We start from the raw sequence: 7,643 nt of genomic DNA on the forward strand, positions 1-7,643 counted from the left end.
TGTTAAATTATTCCCCCGTGGTGGCTGGCAATTGGCTCGCTAGCCGTATAAAAGGTTAGGGGCGTTTCCGCCCTAGTTGGAGAACTCCGCGATTTCCCCTGGAGTGGAACTCCGGCAGTTTGATCACCCGCCAACGACTCCCCGTTGTCGAAGCCTGACGACGTATCCTCTGTGTTGCATGCCCGAGTTAGACCTGTGCTACCCGGTCTACAAGATCTCCTCGATTAGCGACTAGAGATTAGAATTGTTGCAACTACAATTGAAGTGTGAAGTCACTTCTTGCCTGTGCTGTATACGACTCTACAGTGTAAGTAAAATCATCTCTGTTTTTCCAACTGATACGTGTCCCGTCTGTGCCTAATTCCGCTCCGGTGATAGAGAGTACCCATCTGCCCGTCACGGGATTGCAGCCGCAACCCCAGCTAGCGTTCCTGAGGATTCCCGATCCTCGGTCCCTCCTCGGCCCCCACACGGTTCATTTCCCTTTGTGTGGTGATGCTCCAGGAACTCTTTGCACAATGACTGGCTGAGGATGCTATATATCATATTCAGACAGCAGACATGCATACAATTATGATGCCTGAGATGTTAAGTTCAAATTATGTGGCTTGGTTTGTTTGATTTGTTTTTTCTAAAAGAATCAATTAAATGCTCAAAACATTCTTTTTTTTCCAGATGTTGGTGTCAAATCTATTCACCTTCACAAAAACAGGCAGATTTTTTTTCACCAGACTGTTGAGTTAACCAGAATTCAAGCATGTTGTTCAGCACCTTTGAAAAGCAAAATATTTTTATTAATGTGCCTTATGAAGAATTTATAAGCATAACTTTAGGCACCTAGGTTTTGACTTTTTGGCTTGAATAAATTACACTGGGATAAGCTAGTGGTGGCCATGGTATGAAATATGATTCTTCCGTGTAAAACGCCTCAAGCCACAAAACCTTATTTTTCTTTGTTTCTTTGAGAATCTGAGGCTATTTGGGAAAATATAATCCAGCGCAATGAAGCAAGAGTCACATTCTCTATAGACAGTAAATTACACATTCTATAAACATGAGAGGATCTTCCAGCACTCCACTGGGATTTTTGGCAATATCAAATTGTTTAAAGAGGGTAAATTAACTGAACAAGTGAAATTCTAGGCACTCCAAATATTTGAAGTAAAATATCTTTCAGCCCAAGTAGAGTAAATTCTCCCCAAAAGTCAGTCCTTAGCTGAATCCACAACTGGTTTTCTGAACTAGGCTGGGACTTTTGCCTGAAAATCTTCTTAAGTTTAAAAGAATTCAACAACCATGCTACCTGCACACTTACGGTTTGTAACTTTCTCAAAGAAAATACATTTTTAGAAAAATAAAAGGAGGTATTGTTAGACTGTTTTACAAAGAGAAATCAAGAAAACTGGGTGACTGTGGCATTGATGCCTACACAGTCAGATGGATTGCAAATTGGCTGAAGGGTCGTATTCAAAGGGTGGTGGTGGACGGGTCATATTCAACCTGGGAGGAAGTGGGCAGCAGAGTCCCCCAGGGCTCGGTCCACTGTTCAATTTCTTTATCAGCGATTTGGACGACAGGGTGAAAAGCAGCCTATTTAAATTTGCTGATGATACCAAAATTTGGGGTGACGTGGGCACACTAGTAGGGAGGGAAAGACTGCAGCAAGACCTGGATAGGTTGCAGGGGTGGGCTAACAAAAACAGGATGCGTTTCAATACTGACAAGTGCAGGGTGCTGCACGTGGGCAGTAGTAACCAGCAGCACACTTATAAGATGGGAAACTCCCTTCTTGAGAGCATGGAGGCAGAAAGGGATCTTGGAGTCATTATTGACTCCAAGATGAACATGGGCCGACAATGCGAGGTCACGGTCGGCAGGGCTAACTGGACCCTATCGTGCATCCACAGGTGCATCTCAAGTAGGTCCAAGGAGGTGATCCTCCCCCTCCATGCGACACTGGTCAGGCTGCAGCTGGAGTACTGTGTCCAGTTCTGGGCACCACACTTCAAGAGGGATGTGGACGACATTGAGAGGGTCCAGAGGAGGGCCACCCGCATGATCCGGGGACAGCAAGGCAGACCCTACAATGAGAGGCTACGGGACCTGAACCTGTTCAGCCTTCACAAGAGAAGGCTGAGGGGGGACCTGGTGACTGTCTATAAACTCACTAGGGGGGACCAGAAGGGTTTGGGGGAGACCTTGTTTCCCCTAGCGCCCCCCGGGATAACAAGGAATAACGGCCACAAGTTGTTGGAGAGTAGATTTAGATTAGACATCCATAGGAACTACTTCACAGTTAGGGCGGCTAGGATCTAGAACCAACTTCCAAGGGAAGTGGTGCTGGCTCCTACCCTGGGGGTCTTTAAGAAGAGGCTTGATGCCTACCTGGCTGGGGTCATTTGAGCCCAGTTTTCTTCCTGCCCAGGCAGGGGGTCGAACCTAAAGAGCTGCAAGGTCCCTTCCGACCCTACTTCTATGATTCTATGAAGAAGCCTTATTCTTGATTTTTAATTTGATTTGCATAAAGGTGAGGCTGTGCCCTTTATTTCTTTTATACTAAAATCAAGGGTGAAATTCCATCCCAAGTTAATGTTAATGGGAATTTTGTCACTGACTTCACTGAGACCAGGAGTTAACCTCAGGTTTCCACTAGTGCCTGAGGAAGAGCCATAGCCAAAGCTTCCTGATTCATATTCTGATGTTGACAGCACGTTGTTCTTACAAAGTTTCTTCTAACTTGGTACTTGCCATTTGCTTTGCATGTGAAATGTCAAATCACTTGCATTTCTTTCCATATTTTATTCTATATTCAATTTTTAATAGAACCCTTTTGACCTTCCCTGCCTCCCTTCTTGTTTTTTGCAATTAGGAAGTATATTACTTTGAACATAATGGGCTGAAATTCATTCTTGGTTTAACCAGAAAAAAATAGCTAGCCTTGCTAGTCTGAAGTCAGGCAGAAGGCAGGGTTAGTGGTGCATTTTACAGACTAACTAAATAAGATTTCCCTATCTTTTAAGAAAAGGGAAAAGAGAATCTGAGGAATTACAGACCAGTCAGCCTGACCTCAATACATGGAAAGGTCATGTAGTAGGTCCTCAAGGAATTTATTGTAAAATACCTAGAAGAGAACAAAGTGATAAGGAACAGCCAGTATGGATTCAGCAAGAATAAGTCATGCATGACCAACCTGATTTCCTTCTATAATAAAGCGACAGATTCTGTGGGTGGGAGGAGAAAAGTGGATGTTATATACCTTGCCTTTAGCAAGGGTTTTAACACTGTCTCATATGACATTCTCATGAACAAGATAAGAAAATACAGACTAGACAAAAGTACTCCACGATGGATACATAGCTGGTTGGATCATCGTGCTTAATAAGTAGTCAATATCTCAATGTCTAGTTGGGAGGAGATATGAAGTAAGGTTCCCCAGGGCTCTGTCCTGAGTTTGGCATTGTTTAGTAAGTACCATCGCCGCCAGCACCCTCGAGGAGACCACCCGCAAGAGGATTGGGAGGCCGCCCACTGGACGTGACTTGGCCACCTTCCTCAGCAGCTCGCTGGAGGGCGAGTTCAGCTGAGAAGGCAGGGACTTTGCCTCACTGTGGAGCCAAGCCCGCAATGCCACGCACCGCCTCAGGATGCACATCGGCTGTGCCTGGACCTGGACCGAGGAGCGCCGGGAGCTAGGAGTCTCTTTGGAACCAGCCCCACACGCCAACCCCGTGACAGTGACACCCCGCATGAGGACTTTTCTGGAGAGGTTCCTGAAGGATGCTGTCCGAAACAAGTACGCCGGCGACCTGAGGGCCAAACTCAACCACGGCAAGGTCTTTGACGTCACCTCAAAGTGGGACTCCAGAAACCACTTCATACCCAGAGGGAGCTTCACGCGCTTTGCGGACTGGCGCTTCCTCCACCGCGCCCGCCTCAACTGCCTGCCTCTGAACAGGGCCGTCTGCTTCGGCCACCGGGACAAGAGGTGCCGATGGTGCATCTACGCGGTAGAGACCCTCCCCCATGTGCTGTGCAGCTGCAAGCCGCATGCCAGGGCCTGGCAGCTCCACCACAACGCTGTCCAGGACCACCTGGCCATCCTGGCTGCAGCAGGGAGGTGTCCGTGAACCGCACCGTCCCGGGCTGCAAGAGCCAGATGCGTCCCGACATCGTTGTCACCAACGAGGAGGCCAAGAAGATTGTGATAGTGGACGTTACCATCCCCTTCAAGAACCGGCGCCAAACCTTCACCAACGCCGGGGCTCGCAAGCGGGAGAAGTACGCCCTACTGGCCGACACCCTGAGGGGCCACGGCTACGACATGACGGTCGACACGCTTATCGTGGGAACGCTCAGAGCCTGGGACCCCAGCAACGAGAGCGTCCTGCATGCCTGCCGCGTCTCCCGCCACTACGCCAAGCTGATGCGCTGCCTCATGGTGTCCAACACCATCCGTTGGTTCGGTGACATCTACATGGAACACATCATGGGCCACCACCAGTACACCGACCCCACCAGATGAACTGCCGCCAGACTGGACCCAGAGGAGACTGCCTGAACCCCCCCTCTGCACCAGTTGGACCTTCACTTCAAGAGGATTCTTCAACAACGGACGACCCTGCTCCACCCAAAGAGGACCCCCACGATGAGACTTTATATGGACTGAAACACTTTTTCTTCAGACCACTTCTTCCACCATTGCAGACCATTGTAACGGGTTTGTGTGTATCTATCTTCTTTTTCTCTCAGCGTCGCGAACCCCCTCCCTCCCCTTCCCTCTTCCCCCCTCTCCCCTCCCCCCAGGCTTAGTTGGCTAACATTGTATCGCCTGTAACCTAGTTGCGTTCCCCTCCTCACCCCCATCCTTCTATTGTTAGTCCCTCGCTTGGGCACCATGTATTTCCCTACCGACTTTGTCAGCTTTTTTGGATTCATAATCCTAAACATTTACTAATAAAAGTCAATCTGATGATTTGGATGATGGGATTGAACAAATGCTTAGCCAATTTTCAGATAACACCAAGTTAGGTGAAGTTGCAGATGTTCTGGAAGGTAGAACTAGGATCCAGAATGACCTAGATAGACTGGGAAAATGGTTTATAATGAATCAGATGAGATTCAACAAGGACAAGTACAAAGGCCTGTTCTTGGGATGGATTAATTGCACATACAGATATAGATTAGGGAATGACGGGCTAGGCTGCAGTATTGAAGAGAAGGACTTGGGGGTTACAGCAGACCATAACCTGAATATTAGTCAACAGTGTTCTTGTTGAGAAAAAAGCTAGTAGCATACAGGGTTATATTAACAGGAGTATCACTGATTGTTCTGCTCTGTTTAGCACTGATAAGGCCTCACCTGAAGTACTGAGTCCAGTTTTGGGCCTATACGTCAGGAAGGATATGAATAGAATGGAAAGAGCCCAATACAGAGCAACAAAAATGATTAAAGGCCTGGGAAGCAAGCTGTAGGAGGAAAGACTGGAAGAACTACAGCTATTTAGTCTGAAGAAAAGAGTAAGGGGTGGAGGAGCATTAATAACAGTTTTCAAATACCTGAAGAGCAATTATAGAGAGGATGGAGATAGCCTTTTCTCTATGGGTTTAGGGAACAAGACTAGGAGCAATGGCTTAAAGCTGCAGCAGAGGAAATGTAGGCTGGAGATTAGGAGGAACTTTCTGACTATGAGGGTAGTTAAGGCTACCTAGAGAAACTGAGGAATCTACATCCCTGGAAATTTTCAAGAGCAGTTTAAACAGACATGGCTGGGATGGTTTAGTCAGGATGTTCCTGCCTTAAGCAGGGTGCTGGACTAGACATCTCTTGTGACATCCGTTCCAGCTCTACTTTGCTATCATCCTATGCTCTCTAATTTGTTTACCCTTAAGGTGCACCTGTACCCTGCCTTCTGCTTGGTTTAACTAAGGACAACTCCATTGAAATTGGGATTTCTGACAACACTTTTAGTTACTTTTTGTGCCATAGGGAATAATGTCTATGGGCACATGGACACTGTGATGATGAGGTTATTATAATAAAAGTTTGTTTTAGTGCCTGTGCTGTAGCAGTGCTTAGAGACCCCACTGAGATAAGGTCCCTATTGCAGTGGACATTGTACAAACATCAGTAAGGATCAGTCCATGTCCAGGGTTTCCTTCCTTATAGCTAAGCATTATTCCTTTTCTTCGTATGGAACTAGAAGTGACCTCTTAGTTCATCTAGTCCAGTCCCCTGCTGTTGCAGGCAATTGTAAATTATATTATCCATTACTGAACTGATCGATGTCTTTAAAAGTAATTAAATGCTTTTGTTCCTACTACTCCTGCCAGGCCTCAAAGATATTTTATATTTAAAGTTAATGTTTGCAGCATATAACTTCTATATATACATACACTACGCATTCAAATATTACTAAACAGAGTTTTTAATAGCAGGTTTTGAATAGTGTCTTTCTCTGATTTTCACTGTTTGATAGAATGAATCACCAAGATGCCACTGTGATTTTTATTCTATATTATCCCTTTCTTGCAAAGCTCCGGAACTGAAATATGAATAGATCCACAGTAACATACTTAAGTATCTCTTGTGGCTATGAGATTGCACCAACACTCCCATGTGTACCAGGGGAAGAAAATAGTCTTGTAGGGGAAATATAAATGAAAAATCTAACTTTCTTAAGGTAAAAGCGGGAGGTCTGTTTTGCATCAGAAATCTACAGAAAAGATTTAGAAATAAATGCATTTTGTTTCAATGCGGGCCAGTAGTAAGGAATTATTTATGTAATCAAGGCAATGATAGTAAGCACCAATACATAGTAGGGAAATGCATGCATTTTTATTCAGTAGATAACTGTCTGAAGGCCTTGCTTATGCAGTGAGTGTGCTACCAAAAAAGGGTGGCATTTTATCAAATATAGTCTTTGCAAGGACTGGAAAAGGGTAGCTCCCATCTCAATATTCTCAAGGGGTGAGGGTATTTTTATGCAAAGTGATGGCATTGAGCCAAAGTGTCAGTCCGTTATGTTGCAACATGCTGCAATAACAAGCCAATGCCTTATTCAAAACTTCCAGATGATGTGATGATTGAGCTGGTCCCAGTGGGCCAGCCTGCAAATGAGACAATGTGACATGACTGCAGAATCAGGAGCTTAACTGAGCTCATGGAATATGGGAAGCTTTAAATAATTATCACATTCATGAAAGCATTTGAATCCTTTCAAATCTGTTTTCCATGTAGGTGTAAATGAATTCATTTTTGTAAAAGGTGCCAAGATCATCAGCAAGAATCATACAAAATGAAAAAAATGGATTGGCTCCTCTGATCCAGTCTCCCTGGCCACTGTTGGGTGTTTTGATAAACTGCATTTCCCAGTTCTGTTCTCGGTTGGCAAAGCAGGCATGACATGGGGTACAGAAGATCATTACCAGCTTCTCAAGGTTCTTTGGATATGTCTAAATATCCAATATCTGTCCAATATCCTTTATTAGACCAACTAAGATAGCAGGAAACATTCTTCTTTGCAAGCTTTCAGGTACAAACACCCTTTGTCAGGCTGGGGAAGCATGTGCAGTTGGTCTGTGCTCTTCCTGGATGGAACAGAATAGAAGCCAGAGGCCAGTATGCATGCGAAAATGCCAGTCAG

The sequence above is a fragment of the Alligator sinensis genome, unplaced genomic scaffold (assembly GCF_000455745.1).
Source record: "Alligator sinensis unplaced genomic scaffold, ASM45574v1 scaffold1192_2, whole genome shotgun sequence".
Classification (NCBI taxonomy): domain Eukaryota; kingdom Metazoa; phylum Chordata; order Crocodylia; family Alligatoridae; genus Alligator; species Alligator sinensis.